Source organism: Myotis lucifugus, unplaced genomic scaffold (genome assembly GCF_000147115.1).
Source record: "Myotis lucifugus unplaced genomic scaffold, Myoluc2.0 scaffold_394, whole genome shotgun sequence".
In the NCBI taxonomy this organism is placed as follows: domain Eukaryota; kingdom Metazoa; phylum Chordata; class Mammalia; order Chiroptera; family Vespertilionidae; genus Myotis; species Myotis lucifugus.
Window position 1 is genome coordinate 668,825 of NW_005871442.1, and position 17,379 is coordinate 686,203.

Consider the following 17,379-nt stretch of genomic DNA (forward strand, 5'->3'; position numbering starts at 1 on the left):
AAAAAGAAATGAGACAAAGAAAGAGAATAAAACCGATGAACCTAGAGAATTGGTTCTTTCAATCTTCAAGGCATTGAGAGAAAGAACTGGGCACAATTCTAAACTGGTTATGCAGCAGTGCTCCCACTGGAATAATAACACAGAAATATTAATGAGAATTTGCATCATTTTGTCTGTTTGCCTTTTTATAGTATGTTAGTAGATACATAGTTTCTGACAATGCCCTCACTCCTATCAAACAGAAAATACTATTAAGTTCACTCTTCTGATGAAAAAAACAAAACACACACAAACACAAAGAAAGATGTTTTGACACATTTGATGGGAGAACAAGGGCTGAAAGGCAATTTGGTATATATCTGGCATGGATGCTCGGCCTAAGAGATGGAAAGGGCCAATGAGTCAAGTGTAGTCAGTTGGCCCACTTGCTCAAATGAATTGCCCTCTTTTCATCACTCTTGGCCTGTGATGATGATGAAGACAGGGAATCTAAGGAGGGTTCAGGAGGATGGCTAAGCATAGGGAGTAATAACTGCCAATCACTGGAAAGCCCTTCACATGGATAAGCTCATGAGAGCCCCATGAAGTGGGGAAATGGAGTCAAGTGCCACATGTGCATTTAACTGCTGGGAGAACCGAAGTGTAGGCACCCTGTAAAAATTAAAGGCGGAGAAGGTGAGAAATATAAGGTGTAGAAGGCCCTGCCAGCCATTCTGCATAATGAACCTGTGCCCCCAAATGACCTTGAATGAAAGATGTGAACCTCCTCTTCCCTCAATCTCAGTCCTCACGTGCTGCTCCTGGTGAACATTCTGTTGATGGATCCCAGGGATCAATGATACTTTTCAGTAGAAAATGGTTCCTACATGTTTTGTTTATGGGAGATGGAATTGTCAATAACTTTGAATATTGTCCATTTTTATCTTCTGTGCCAACATTAGAAACAAGCCTTTGTTTAAAAGGCAACTCAACTCAACAGTGATTATCCCTATTAACAGATAGTACTTGTAGCTATGAAGAAAGCTGCTCAAGGTCTCATGGCTGGTAAATAAAATGAGATTTACCCAGGTTCAAACCCAGGCCTCTCCTAACTCTAGAGTCTATGTTCTTTGTCTGTAAGAGCCACTCACTCTAACTATATTAGCAGTTCTCAGGGCCTGTGGAAACTTCTAGAAAGTGGCCCTTGCTGTTCTTGCCTCCATCCTGAGCAACCCCCATCTCAGAGATTCTCGGGGAACACATATCAGTCATTTTCTCCCCAGTTCTGCTAAAGGGGCTGCAGGGAAATGCATCTGAGTATTTACAATGAGCCAGACAACATTCTACATTCTTCCTATGGATGCTGTTTTGTTTTCCCCACAACCCTACGAGGTATAGAGATGTTTTATAGATGAGGCAGCTGAGGCTAAGAGAGTTCATCAATTCGTCCAAAGTCACAAACAGCATGTAAATGTGGTCCGCAACGCAAGAGCCCATGAGCCTCACTACACTGCTATCCTTTCTACTTCCTTATCTGATTAAATTTTTGGCATCACTAAATGTACATTCCTGAGTTTTGTTCTCCTGGGAAACAGTCCATGTGACAGTTTGAAGGTTTTAGGTTTAAGTCTTCCAACAACCTCCTCCTCATCTGCCTTAGTCCTTTTAATGCAACCAGAGCAGAGGAGCCTGGTGGGAGAGAATGGACCAGGCTGGTCTATGACTGCAGGCCCACAGTCCTGCCTGGGTCTGCTGAGGGCCTCAGAAACCTTCTCCAGCGTTTATTTTTCTCCTTAATATTTCCCTAGTTTTATGGCTTCCCTTTAGTCTGTCTTGCAATTCTTAAGGAACCAATGGAGAATATATTCCCAGGTAGAAATTATGTGTGTTTTTTTAATATAAGGAATAATAATATAAACCAATTGAAAATCTGTCAACAGTGATGTTTCTGGTGTTGGCAGCTTATACACCCACACAGACAGTGGGTGTTTTTTTTTTTTTTTTTCAGGACTTAGAGTAATTTAAGTGTAGACACCGCAGGCGATAAATTTCACAAAGAAAACCCTGTCCATGATTCTGAGTTAATAACAATGGTCAGGCTTTGATGTTGATACAAATGAGGCCAAATGAAGAAAAAGCCACATTCATGGGCTGTTTGAGGGTCTGGCCTCTAAATGATCAGCTCAAGGAACATAACACATGTTAGCGCTGGAGGGACAAGCAGGGTTCTATGTACCGAGGAACAAAATAAACCTTGCAATAATTTAAAAATATATATATTTGCCACACATATGCATTTAAATATATAATATAATTATTTACTTTACATCTAATTAAAGGGTAAATGTGAACTGTGGGTTAGAGCTAAGGAAGCCATTGTGTTCTGCTTTTTGGAAAAACTGAGCTAACGCCAAGGCAACTCAACCCCTCAAACCCCACACGCTGCGCTAACATTTCATGGAAGTCCAGTCCCTCGCCAGCTTGTTTCTTTGTCTGCAAAATGAGGAAACTGGATCCCATAATATCTCAACCTCCTTCCAGCTCCTGGTGGTTGCTTTCCTCAATTCAAAATAGTCCTGAATTCAAATCTCAGCATGGCAAGTGACTTTAACTTTCTAAGCTTCAGTTTTGTTCTCTGTGAAAAGGACATATGAAGGACACATAACTTTTAAATATACATTAAAATATTTTTTATGGAAAAATATTTAAACATACAGAAAAAGAGAAATGTATTCTGAGTACTCCTATGCCTACCACACAGACTCAACAATTGCTTTCATTTTGCTATATTTATTTTATGTATATATGCATGTATGTATGTATATATGTGTGTATTTTACAGAAACATTTCAAAATAAATTATAAATATCAGGACACTTGATCCCTAAATACTTTAGCATACATCTCAAAAAATTAAGGAGAGTCTCTTATATAATTAGAGTACCACTATCACATTTAGCAAAATAAGTGATTTCCTAACATCATCTGATATTCAGTCCAATTTCATATTTCTCCATTTATCCCAACATTGTATTTTATACATTCATTTCTTTAAGCTAAGCTTCAATTAAGAGCCACACACTGGATTTGATTGTTATATCTGCCTCTAAAGTCTCTTTTGAAAATAAATTATGTTTGAAGTGTAACATATCCAGAAAAACACACACATCAAAACTGTAACACTTGAAGCATTCTGTATCCAGTGACCAGACCCACAACCCCCTACCCATATCTAGAAACTGAGGATGATGTACCTCAAAAATCCCTTCGTGCCACTTTCTTTTTATAGCCTCTAATGATAAATACTACCCTGACTTTTAAAATAATAGGTCAGCTCTGCCTGTTTTGAAGATTATAGAAATGGAATCAGGTGTGTGTAGCCTTTGTTACTCATTCTGTTTCTGAGATTTATCATGTTGTTACATGAAGCAGTTTTTTGTGTTGTTGTTTTAATTTTCAATCTGTTCTTTCTCATGTTGATGAGCATTTGGCTTGTTTGGAGTTGGGGCTATTACGAATAGTGCTGCTACAAACATTCTTGTGCCTGCCCTTGTGTGAGGTATAGATCCAGGAGTGGAATGGCTGGGCCATGGGTATGTGTATGTTTAGCTCTAGTTGACACCGCCAAAGAGTTTTCCACACTCATTGTATCAATGAGTCCCCCCAGAAGTCTATGAAGAAGTCTATGATAGTTTGTTTCCCATCATTACCCACACATTGTAAGTTTTAGCTATTCTGATGAGTATGTGGTGTATTTCGGTGTGATTTTAGTTTACATTTCTCTGAAGATTAATGACACTGAGAATCTTTTCAAATGATTTTTTTATAGATTGCCTATTCAAAACTCTTAATCATTTTTCTACTAGGTCATTTGTCTTTTTCTTCTTGATTGGTAAGAGTTATTTATGTATTCTCAATATAAGCCCTTTGTCAGTTACATGCACTGCCAATATCTTCATCTACTCTGTGACATGTTTTTTCATTCATTTGATGTATTTTGATGAATAAGAGTTATTTATTTTGAGGAGGAACCAAGATGGTGGCATAGGTAAACACCTGAACTTGCTGCCTTGCACAACCACATCAAGACTACAACTAAAAGACAAAACAGATACCAGAACCACAGGAAGGCTGGCTGAGTGGAAGTTAGACAACTAGAGGGAAAGAGAAAAGTGCATCGAGATTCGTAGGAGGTGCAGAGGTGCGGAAGAGTGGAGGTACGGAGGCGCGAGAAATGGGCTGGCAACTGGGTGTGCTGTGGTCTTTTTCATTTGGGAGGGAGATACAAGCTCCCGACTGCTCTGAACTCCAGGTCCGGGTGAGATTCTGGGGACCCAGACTCATATGGGGAGAAACTGGACTGTCTGGCATCAGGCTGGAACACGAGGGTGGCTTTCTCTCAGAGGTGCTCGCAGTGATCATTGTTCCTGCATGGGGCCACGGGACACAGAGACCCAGGGACCTCTCCAGGGCAGGGCTGATGGGCAACCATTGCTGTTTACTCAGCCCCGTGATTCACTGATACCCCACCCCACACAATTTACAATACAACCCCACCCAAGCTGTGCACAGAGGCTTTTGTATATGAATGGCCTGGCCTTTTACAATCTAAAATTTAACAAACTGCAGCTGGGTTAAAGAGCCCCAGAGCTTCCAAAATAAGGCCTAAGGCTGGACAGAAGCTTGCATTGCTTTACAGCTGTGCCTCATCTGGGCACCTCTAAACCCCAAACAAAGAGGAGGAATCTGCAGATCTCTCTGTAGCTCCTTCTGGGTGGCCTCAGGCAGTGGCTGACTTTGCACCTCCTTGGAGATCCAAGAGCCAGTGTACCCAATGGTCAGAGTGAGACCATACCAGATTATAACTCTTCAGATCCATAAGAGACAAACTCAGGGGGCAGACTCAGTGAGCACCAAAGCCCCATTGAAGCAAGTCCTGCCCCATAAGGGTGTTTCCAGCACAGCAGTTCTCCCACTGTAGACACAACTGGTCCTCACAGCCAATTGGCCTGGAGGTCAATTCCTCCCAGTGATACCAACAGCAACCAAGGGTTAACTACAACAAGACTATGCACACAGCCCACAAAGGGGTGCACCAAGAGTGTCCACCTCAGGTAATTAGGGAGGCTGAGCCACTGGGCCCTATAGGACAGCTAGCACACAAAGCCACTCAATCAACACAGGGAAGCAGCCAAAATGCGGAGACAAAGAAATATGTCACAAATGACAGAAATGGAGGAAAGAAAACTACTGGATATAGAGTTCAAAACCACGGTTATAAGGTTACTCAAGAATCTTCTAGAAACCTCTGAGAAATTTAGCGAGACCATCAAGGATATGAAAAAGGACCAATTAGAAATTAAGCATACACTTACTGAAATAAAGAATAATATAAAGAGATCCAACAGCAGACTAGAGGATCCCAAGAATCAAGTCAAAGATTTGAAATATGAAGAAGCAAAAAACACCCAACCGGAAAAGCAAAAAGAAAAAAAGAATCCAAAAATATGAAGATAGTATAAGGAGCCTCTGGGACAACTTCAAGCGTACCAACATCTGAATTATGGGGGTGACAGAAGAAGAGAGAGAGCAAGATATTGAAAACCTATTTGAACAAATAATGACAGAAAACTTCCCCTACCTGGTGAAAGAAATAGACTTACAAGTCCAGGAAGCGCAGTGAACCCCACACAAAAGGAATCCAAAGAGGACCACACCAAGACACATCATAATTAAAATGCCAAGGGCAAAAGACAAAGAGAGAATCTTAAAAGCAGCAAGAAAAAAACAGTTAGTTACCTACAAGGGAGTACCCAAACAATTGTCAGCTGATTTCTCAATGGAAACCATGCAGGCCAAAAGGGAGTGGCAAGAAATATTCAAAGTGATGAATAGCAAGAACCTACAACCAAGATTACTCTACCCAGCAAAGCTATTATTTAGAATTGAAGGTCAGATAAAGAGCTTCACAGATAAGAAAAAGCTAAAGGAGTTCATCACCGACAAACCAGTATTATATGAAATGCTGAAGGGTATTCTTTAAGAAGAGGAAGAAGAAGAAAAAGGTAAAGATAAAAATTGTGAACAACAAAGTGACAACAAATACATATCTATCAACAAGTGAATCTAAAAATCAAGTGAATAAAAAATCTGATGAACAGAATAAACTGGTGAATAGAATAGAATCAGGGGCATAGAAAGGGAGTGGACTGACAATTCTCAGGGGGAAGAGGGTGTGGGGGTTGTGGGAAGAGACTGGACAAAAATCAAACACCTATGGATGAGGACAATGCGGGGGTTAAGGGCAGGGGGTGGGGTGGGAACCGAGTGGAGGGTAGCTGTGGGGAGAAAAAAGAGGAACAACTGTAATAATCTGAACAATAAAGATTTATTTTTTTAAAAAGAGTTATTTATTTTAATGTAGTCCTAGTTATCTATTTTTTCCTTTAGTTTAATGCCTTCTGTATCTTGCTTAATAAATACCAACTACCCCAAACCATGAAGATATTTTATTTTCTAAATGTTATTATTTTATCTTTCATGTATAATTCTATAATCTACTTGTAAGTGATTCTGTGCATGGTATGAGGTAGGGTTTTCATATGCATCTCCAATTTATAGACAGATCCGTCCCAAGCTGCTTCACAGTGCCACCTTGGTTACAAATCAAGTCTCCTTCCCTTCCTTCCTTTCTTCCTTCCTCTTTTCTCATTGCCAGGACCAATTTCTAATGCAATGTTTACTACAAATCATGACGACAGGCATCTCACAGAGGAATATTTTCAAATTTTCACCATTAACTATGATATTTGTTTTAGGTTTTATGTTTAAAAGTTCCATTTTGTCTTTAATATTTTAAATGTTTTCAAATCATGAATTAGTATTGTATTAAATATTTTGCTCTTCATTTATGGAGATAAAAATACATTTCTCATTTATTCTGTTCATGAGATGAATTTCATTGTTATTTCTGAAATAACAAGTTTATTTCTTGTTCATTTTGTAGCCGGTGGTGGGGGCCAAGCCCCTTACACAAATTTTGTGTTACAGTAACATACATGTTAGCAGGGACCCAGAATTCATCGATTTTGTGTTTCTACATCCTTTTAGTTCTTAGAGTACTGTGGACGTAGCCAGCAGAGGGAAGGAGAGCAAGCATGGAGAATCACAGAGAGCACAGCCCTTCTCTCATTGTATGGAATCTCAAACTCAGTCACAGGTCACACCTGTCTCCCAGGGAGTTTTGACCGTGCAGACTCTATCTGTCCTTGAGCCAATGTCTCTCCACTCTTTCGGTTGCATGAAACTTTTCTCTGGTAGACACCTTGGGAAAGGCTCCATAGGAATCATGATGTCCATAGGAATTATGATCTGAGTGTTCATAATAGTCTGCTGCCATTACACTTGAATATATGTATAGCTCTGCTTCACATTTTATTAAAAAAATAAAAAGTTTATTTCCTTAAAGTTATTCAATTATATTCTGGCTTTGGTGAAAAAAGTACTGGAAATCTGATTTTCTTTCCATTTTAAGTGTCTAACTGATGAATGCTTAAGGACTTTTTTCCCTTTAAAATTCAGTAGTTTTATTAGAATATGTTTGGTTTTAAACCTTCAGGATCTATTTTTCTAAGCATTCAGTGTCCTTTCAATATGTACCTTCAAATCATCTTAAATTTCAGGAAATTTTCATTGCTATTAGTTTTGCTTTGTTCCATTGTTTTAGTTGTCTTTCTTTTAAAAAATTCTTTATTGTTTAAAGTATTACATATGTCTCCTTTTCCACCCATTGACCTCTCCCTGGCCACTCCCACCCCCCGGCACATGCCCTCACCCCCCTACTGTATGTGTTCATTGGTTATGCTTATATGCATGCATACAAGTCCTTTGGTTGACCTCTTATCTACCCACCACCCTCCCCTGCCTTCCCTCTGAGGTTTGATAGTCTGTTTGATGCTTCTCTGTCTCTGGATATATTTTTGTTCATCAGTTTATGTTGTTGATTATATTCCACAAATTAGTGAGATCTTGTGATATTTATCTTTCTCCAACTGGCTTATTTCACTTAGCATAATGCTCTTTATGTCGATCCATTCTGTTGCAAATGGTAAGAGTTCTTTCTTTTATACAGCAGTATAGTATTCATTGCGTAGATGTACCACAGCTTTTTAATCCATTCATTTGCTGATGGGCACTGAGGCTATTTCCAAATCTTAGCTATTGTAAATTGTGCTGCTATGAACACAGGGGTGCATATATCCTTTCTAATTGGTGTTTCTAGTTTCTTGGGATATATTCCTAGAAGTGGGATCACTGGGTCAAATGGGAGTTCCAGCCTTAATTTTTTGAGGAAACTCCATACTTTTCCCCACAGTGGCTGCACCAGTCTGCATTCCCACCAGCAGTGCATGAGGATTCCTTTTTCTCCACATCCTCACCAGCACTTGTCATTTGTTGATTTGTTGATGATAGCCATTCTGACAGGTGTGAGATGGTACCTCATTGTTGTTTTGATTTGTATCTCTCAGATGATTAGTGACTTTGAGCATGTTTTCATATATCTCTTGGCCTTTTGTATGTCCGCTTTTGAAAAGTGTCTATTTAGGTCCTTTGCCTATTTTTTGATTGGGTTGTTTATCTTCCTTTTGTTAAGATGCCTTAGCTTTCTTCCTCAGAGATTCATATGATGTTAGAATGTATTTGACTGATTTCTATATCTTTTATTTTCTTATAAATCCTTTTTACCTCTATATTAATTCATTGTTGATTTTTAAAACATGCTACTTGCCATTTTCCATTTCTCTTAAAGCATTATCCATTTTATTTGCTCTTAAATTCCTCCTAGATTAGAATGTATGTATTTTTTATGTAAAACAGTAACATTTATTTCACTCACGAATCTGTAATTTAAGTAGGGTTTGGCACAGTCACCTTTTATTTTAAAAAAGAAACTTTCTATATGAGATTTACATAAAAGTTGGGAAGATAGTGCAGAGTAATGTACCCCACACCCAGCAAACCAATACTTATTCAGGCTCCTTTAGTTTTCAGCCTGTCTCTATTTCTGTTTTAGGGTACCATTCAGGATGCCCCATTATATTTAGTCATCATGGCTCCTTATGCTCCTGTTGGCTGTGACTGCTTGTGACTTTAGTATTGAGGAGTTCTATGGGTGATTTTTTAGAATGTTCCTTAGTTTGGATCTGTCTGATGTTTTTCTCATTATACTGGGGTTTATAGGCTTTTGAGATGAAGATCATGGATGTAAACTGCTATTTTCATTACATCATATCAAAGATACATACTTTCAACATGACATTACTTATCATATTGACCTTCATCACCTGGCTGAGGTAGTATGTGCCCCTTTACTATCCCCACTGTCTCCGTTCCTTTCATACTCATGAAGGGAGTCCTTATTCGAAGCCCCAAATTAAGGGGTGAGCAGTTATGTTCCACCTCCTTGAGGGCAGGAAATCTACATAAACTACTTAGAATTCTTTGGCATGGGAGGTTTCTCATCTCCCCACTGATTTATTTATTCAATCATTTATTTATATCACTAAGGACTCATGGACTCATTTACTTTATACTTTGGTTATAATCTAATTTATTTATTTTGTTGTCCAAATTGTTCCAGCTTTGGCCATTAGGAAGTCTTTCAGTTTGTGCCAAAGTCCTCATAAGCCTGTTTTTGTTTGTTTGTTTGTTTGTTTGTTTTGTGTGTTTTCTTTTTTTTGGGGGGGGGGGTAGTGGTATTATTATTAATATTATTATTTTTGGTTTGTTTGTTGAGCATTTCCTTTTTGGCACAACAGATATCATGCCCCAGCCCCAGAATCAGCCAGTTCCTCCAAGATGCCTTGGTTCCATTTTATTGGAGCATGGCATTAGAAATCACAACTTGGCACTAGGCATGCTCATTGCTACTGCTGTACATTGCTTCTAGGCCCATTTGCTGACAGAGCAAGGAAATATTTGCTTGCAAACAAACCTGTTTTTTGTTTTTTTTGCAAATAACCTTATATTTATTTGTATACTAGAGGCCCAGTGCACTAAATTTGTGCACAGGTAGGGTCCCTAGTGGCTGCCAGCCAGGGCCTTCCTTCATTCGTGCCGCTCCCTGGTGGTCAGTGCATGTCATAGCCAGCGATCGAACTTCAGGTCGGTTGAACTCCTGAGGGCATACTTTGCATATTAGGCTTTTATACCTATAGAAGATATACATCTATATTAAGTGACAGTATCATATAGTAAGCTAAACATTGGTTCATACTGATGTCCCCGATTCTAATCCATTACCACATGTATCCTTATTGCTATCTTCATTGCTTGTCTATAACCACCATTTCCACAGTGAGAAACCTGTCCCCACCATCCACCATCCATTGTTCAATTGCAATATACATGCACAGTGATTTCAGAATTGTTAACCTGTACCCCTGCGGGAAACAAGTGAACAACTAGAGTACATTTCTTATGTGCTGTTCCTTTTACTTTTAGTCTTACACACTCCAAATCTACCTTTTCCCTCATCACTTTCCATAAGGTTGACTCATACAGCCATTACAGTCTGCATTCCATTTTGGGATCTTCCAATTTCCAAAAAATTTTTCAACCTGCATGCATTAAGGTTCACTTTTTTGTGTTGCAAAATTCTATGTTCTTTGATAAATGCATATCAACCACTTCAGTATTCTATAGCATGGTTTCACCATTCTAAGCCCCTCCTCTCTCATGCTTCACCTGTTCAACTCTCCACCCCCTCTTCCCCAATCCCTAGCAACCACTGATCTGAATTGCATGAGACTCCATTTAGCTTTGTAAGAAACTGCTGAACTGCCTTCCAAGTGGCTGTACTATTTTGCATTTGCATTATTAAACAGCAATAAATGACAGTTCCTGTTACTCTGCTTAATTGCCAGCAATTAATAATGTCAGTTTGTAGTATTTTAGTCATTCTAATAGGTGCGCAGTGGTATCTCATTTAATTTGCATAACCATAATGAAAAATGATGTTGAGAATTTTTCATTTGCTTATTTTCCATCTATATATCTTCTTTGGTGCAGTACTTGTTCAGATATTTTGCCCATTTCTTTCTTTAGGGGCTAGGACGGTTTGTTTTCTTACTATTGAATTTTGTAAGTTCTCTCTATATTTGGTATGTAAGTTCTTTATCAGATGTGTTTTGCAAAAAAATTTCTTCCAGTCTGTGGCTTGTCTGTTATTCTCTTAAAAGTGCCTTTTGCAAAGCAGAAGTTTTTAATTTTAATACAGTTCAATGAATTATTTTTCATACTTTTAGTGTTATATATGTATAAAAAAACCTCATCCCCAAATCAAAGGGAATGTAGATTTTTCTGTTATGTCTTCTAGAAGTTTTATAGTTTACATTTAAGACTATGATCCACTTTGAATTTAATTTTGTGGAAGAAGTAAGGTTTGTATCTAAATTCAGGGTTGTTTTTTTTACATATGAACCTCAAGTTGTCCCAGTGTCATTAATTGAAAAGACTATTCTTTTTCCTTTGAATTTTCTTTCCACCTGTTAAAAATCAGTTGACTATTTTTGAATGGGTCTATTGTTGTGATCTCTATTCTGTTCCATTAATTTCTATAGCCATTATTCCACCAGCACTATGCTGTCTTGATCACTACAGGTTTATAGTAAGTCTGAAATTTGATAGTATAATTCTTCCAAGTTTGTTCTTTTTCAGTATTGTATCGGCAGTATTTATTTTGACATGATTTTTTTATTTCTAAATTGTTTCTTGAGTTCTTCACTCCTCCTTTCAAATCCTACTTTTTTAAATCATCTAATTTCTGAGTTTTTAAAATTCAGATTTTATGTTGTTCTTTCATAGTTTATGTGATCTTCAAAGTGTGTAGCTAGCTTTATCTATTCTATTATAGCTTTTATCTGTTTTGTGAGTGCCTTTTTCTTGCATGTTTTCATTGTTTCTATGGAGGTTATTATGTTTTTATTTTTAATTTTTGTTATAAAAAATTTTGTATGAGCTTCAATCATAATCCTTTTGGTTGTTGTTTTTTTTTCTTAAATAAAAGAATTTATGAAGGAGGGGTGAGAAAGTGATAGATTTTCTACCTTCAAGAGCTTAGAGTTCCTTCTTGGTTTCTCTTGCAAACTAATGAAAAACATGGCCTTGTATTTTCTAAATTATGAATCTTCTGGTAATTTCTAACATTTTCATCAATACGTTCTCTTTTTATTTCTACTATTTTTCTGTTCTAATTAACTACTCTCACAAGTTCTTCTCAATGCTAGGCCTTTCTTTGAAAAAGAACCGTGTATTTGTTAGTTTGAAGAGTTTATAGGGCCCAGAATATTCTTAATACCAACAGGCATTATCACATTGCCATCCCTTTGTCCCATGAACTGGACCTAACCAAACTCCCTTCCAATTTGGCAGCTTTTCTCAGACTGACCACTGTGCTTTACAGTAAGCACATACTGGTAATTGAAGCGATCTGTTCTCAGGGCCTTAAGAATTTCAGTTGCCTTCCCTCTGCTTTTCCCCACACAGATGAGATAACACAATGGTCTTGTAACCATACACTGTTTTCCCCCACCTGCTTATCTTAGGGGTGGGAGTGGGGATTTCCTGGGACATTGTCCACTAGTTTTATAGTAGTGCTGTCTGTGTGTCTTTGGGTTTGCTATCCTAGTTGCTCCGTATGTTTTTATTTGGGAAGGGGGACTTTCAAATATTAAACCAACTTTGCCTTCCTCAAATAAGCCAAACTTGGTTGTAATACGTCATTTTAATGTATCACCAAACTCATTTTGCTAATAATTTGTAAAAATATTTATGAAATTTGTTGGCTTATATTTTTTCTTGAAATATCCTTGTTGGGTTTTCTTATAAAAGTTATGCTGTCTAAATTACAAATATCCATTCTTTTTTATAGATTTTTGTGTTAAATTGATATTTATTAATTAAAATATAGGTAGCATTTATTGGTGAAGCTATCTGAACCTCAATGTTCTTGGTGGAATATTTTAATTAAAAATTTAATTTCTTTACTAGATGTAGTACTATACAGACTTTCTATCTCTTCTTGTTTCAGCTCTCAATTTCACTTAATCATTAAAATCATTGAAATAACGCTGTCCAAAATCTCCTCTGATTATCATTTCAATCTTGGTAAAATCCATAGTTATGTCCAACCTTTGATCCCTCATATTGGTAATTTCGTCTTCTTTCTTTTTTGTTTCTGATCAGTCTTGCCAGTTCTTATAATTTTATTAATTATTTTTAAAAATTTGAATTTTTAGAGTTTTTCTAATATATATAAATATATGTTTATATTTCATATACTTCTGCTCTTACTGATTTCCTTTCTTCTACTTTGTTCTTTATCTAGCTTCTTAAGATAGATATTTTCATCAAAATTTAGCCTTAGTTCTTTTAAAATATATATATAAACATATATCATACATGAATAATATAGCTAAAAGGCTATACATTTTCCTCTGAGCATGGCTTTTACTGTAATCCACACATTGTGATATATTTTATGATTATTAACATTCAGAAAAATATATCTTAAAATTTCTACTGTGATATTCTCTGAATCAGAGGTTATTTAGAAGTATATTACTCAATTTCCAAATATTTGAAAATTTATATTTATCATTTATTGATTTCTTAAATATTTCTGTGGTGGTCACAGAAAATAATCCACATGATTTCAATCCTTTGATATTTGTTGAGATCTGCTTTCTAGACTATCTATAATAATAAAAGGGTAATATGCTAATTAGACCAGACGTCATTCCAGATGTCATTCCAGACATTCTTCTGCACAAAGCTAGGGCGGGAGGGAAGCTGCTGCCTGCAGTTGGGGGAAGGAAAGCCTACTCTTGCATGAATTTCGTGCATCGGGCCTCTAGTATTTGATAAAAGTTCCATATGCACTTAAAAAGACTGTTTATCCTTCAGTTGGTTGCTTTTGTCATTATTTGCTTTATGTGTCTTTACTCCTTTCTCATTATGAAATATCCCTCTTTACCACCAATAAAGTATCCTGTTTAAAGTCTATTTTATCTATTTATGAATACAGCCACAACAACCTTCATATGTGGTGTCTTTCATGGCATTCTTTTTGAAGAGGCCAGGGCAGTTATCTTATAAAATGACCCACTCTACAGTATTTGTTTCCTCTTAGTTTTATTTAACTTGTTCCTCTATCCTGTCCACTTTCTGGAAACCAGAAGTGAGATTTAGCTAAAATAGGTTTAGGGTAAACATACTTAGCAATAACACTTCATAGGCAGTGCTCTGAATTTTATATTTTGTCATGTCAGGGATATGATCATTCTAGCCTCATAATATTGTTGGATGGATTAAATGAGAGGATGTGTGTCAAGTGCCTAAGATGCTATCTGACACATTATAGGTAAAGAGCACAGTTTCCCAACCTTAGCACTACTAACGTTGTAGACCAGATAATTCAGTGCAGTGAGCATTGTCCTAAAAGTATTTGATAAATATTCCATAAGCACTTACTATTATGCCTTGTGCAAGGCTTTGAGATTAAGAGCTGAATAGAACATAAATGCTGATCTCAACATACTCATAGTTTTAGGGAAAGATAATGAGGCAAATGGGAAATTAAAATATGGTGTGGTAAGCGCTATAACAGAGACAATCATGTGCTATGAGAGGAAGGGTACCTAACTCAGTCTGGAGCAGGGATTCATTCATCGAGGAATAAAGAATAGAGACTTCTGAGTTGAGATCCACAGGACAGAACTGTCTCCCCTTTCCCATTAAGGCTCAAGAGATCAAACCAGTAATGACTGTTGTGGATGAAAATAAACACTCAAGAAATAAATGATCAAAAACCCATATAATTTCCAGTCTGTATGTCAGGGTATGACCAATAAAGATTAATCTACTAATAAGTATACAGACACAGACAAAGTAAGCCAGGAGTGAGAGCTAAAAATGGCACAATCAGCCATCTACTTCTTCAGTTGTTGTATTTTCCCATTCTCTAGCTCTCAGTCTGTGTGGGGTCACATTGAATAACTGAAACAAGATTAACACCAGTCAGGATAATGTCACACACACGCCTCGGTGCCACAGAAAGGTCTATCCAGCTGCGCATACTAGTCAGCTGCCTATACTTCCATTCTTCCTGCTGGCCAAGTGCTTTTTCAGCTTGCCTGCAGTGTAAGTCAGAGACTGGTTAACTGTCCACTAAGCCTGTTTCCTCTAGTTCCTGGGCATATCACTCAACTATCTTTCCTAACCTCCACTGAGTTCTAGGCCAAGGCATGTATGAGTGAAAGTGACATGTCCTCCTTCCAGGTCTCGCCCATGAAAACTTCCCATGTGCAACTCTTCATGCTGTTTTCATTTCCACGGGCTTGATGCAGACAAACATTGATACCGTAAAAGGCAAGGTTTAAAGATGGCAGAGCTGAGGAGTGGAGGAAACCCATGTTCCTGAGAATCCCCTGGGAGGAGAGAGGCCCCGCAATGAAGAATGCCCTTCCTGGGCTTGATATGAATAAGAAGTAAACTTCCACTGAGTTAAGCCATGAGATTTGAAGGTTTATCTAGTACAGCAGTTAGCCTTACCCTCCTAATAAGCCAAAGTGGAGAAAGAGGCAGGTTTACCCTGCAACTGTAACCCCTCTAGCCCCTGGACATGCACAGTATTTCATCCATGATCACCAAGCCAAAGAGGAGTGCCTTGGCCAGAACTTTTCACTGAGATTCCCTTGAGGGAAATGGGTATGTAGGAGGCTATTTGCAGGGCCATTGCTAAAGATCACACTTCATCTAAAGTCTGCAGCACAGAAGTATGAAAGGACGTGGGCTTTGATGTTGGACAGATGTGGCTTTGAATCTTGGCTCCCCCCTGACAATTCTTTGGCTCCATCTCTCTGGGCCTCTGTTTCTTCATCTGTAAAATGAGGGTAATAACACCTCACAGGAGTTTTGTGGGGATAACATAACAGCATATAAAACACTGGCACAGTTCCTGGCATTTCCAAGGTACTCAATTAGCTCCCTTCCGACAATCATGAAATTAATGAATTGGAAATTTATTTATCCTTCTAATCAGAGGACTAGGGAAGAGCTAGCCTTTTCACTAAGGACTCTGTATTTATCCTTCCATAGAAATGTTGACTGTTTCATAGAAAGAAACCAGGTCCAACAAATACTTGCATGTGTTTTTCCTTGGCCTAAACAAGGAGAAGAATTTAAGCTTTAAGAAACTTAAAAATAAAAACATAAACAGAGGCAACATTCATTACTTGTATAACTATTTTCCCTTATAAAAAAGAAATGTCATATTTCCAGACCACAGCAGCAGAACACACGCTGGCCTTTGACCCAGCAGAAGAGAACAAAAATGAGACAATTTACACAACAGAGGGGGGGTGATAGATTTTGCTGGGTAACACCCCTACCCATTCCCCTGTTGTCCCAGATGGAATGATCACAAAGCTAACGAGTTGGTGGCAAGACCTCACCTTTCCCCAAGCCCATCTCTGTAGATGAAATTGAAAACAGGACAGGTAAACAGGGAACATCCTTCCAGATAAACTGGCAGAGCAGTGAGCTGCTGCAACGCCCCTGTACCCGACTGCGGGAGAAGGAGGCTGCAATGTCAGGTCAACCAGGATGCGGAGGGAAGTGAGGAAGAGAGCCACCCACCAGCATGACTAAGTGCTCTTGGGGACAATCCCCGCTCAGAGGGCAGAAAGCAAATATCCAGATGTTATGAGCTACCAGATGTGATTAACTGAAGAAAGGTGAAGCTGCCCACTTAACCATCTGAGCAGCTCCCCTCATCAAAGTGACCCCAGACTTTTCTGCAAAAGCATTAATCAACAAAACAAATGGAGGCTCCATCCATCTCCCATCTTGCCCCTTTCCCTCTCCCCCTCTGATGCAGTCAGAACCGCGGCCTATTTTTAAACCACTGGCAATGTGTTCTGCCGTGGAAATGTGTGGGCTCCCTGACACAGGCCAATGCGCACTCAGAGAGAGACACGGGCCCTCCACAGGCTTCGCCCACGTGCTGTCCTTCCTCTCCCATGAGAATGGGGCGGAGGGAGCGCAGGCAGGAGGAGAGGGCCTGACTGGGGAGCATACTACCTGTGCAGAGGAGCAGGGGGTATCCGACACTGGTTTCCATGACGGGGAACTAACTGTGGGCTTCCTTCCTCCCCGAAAGTGAAGGCTGAGGCGGGCCAGAACTAACCCCACATACAAATGCCAAGAGAGGGTTCAGGCTGAGAAGAAGAAAAACAAACCCCGGTGCCAATTCTAGCATCTTTTAAAGAAAAAGTGTTTATGTGAATTTCAGTGTCTCTGTGACATGCATCTAATGTGCTTTAAATATAATAACAAACA

General features: G+C 38.5%; 1 protein-coding gene across 1 annotated transcript in view; it reads right to left on the reverse strand.

The window, feature by feature from the left end:
• Positions 1 to 17,379, reverse strand: part of SLIT3 (slit guidance ligand 3) — a 481,227-nt gene that overhangs the window by 457,159 nt on the left and 6,689 nt on the right.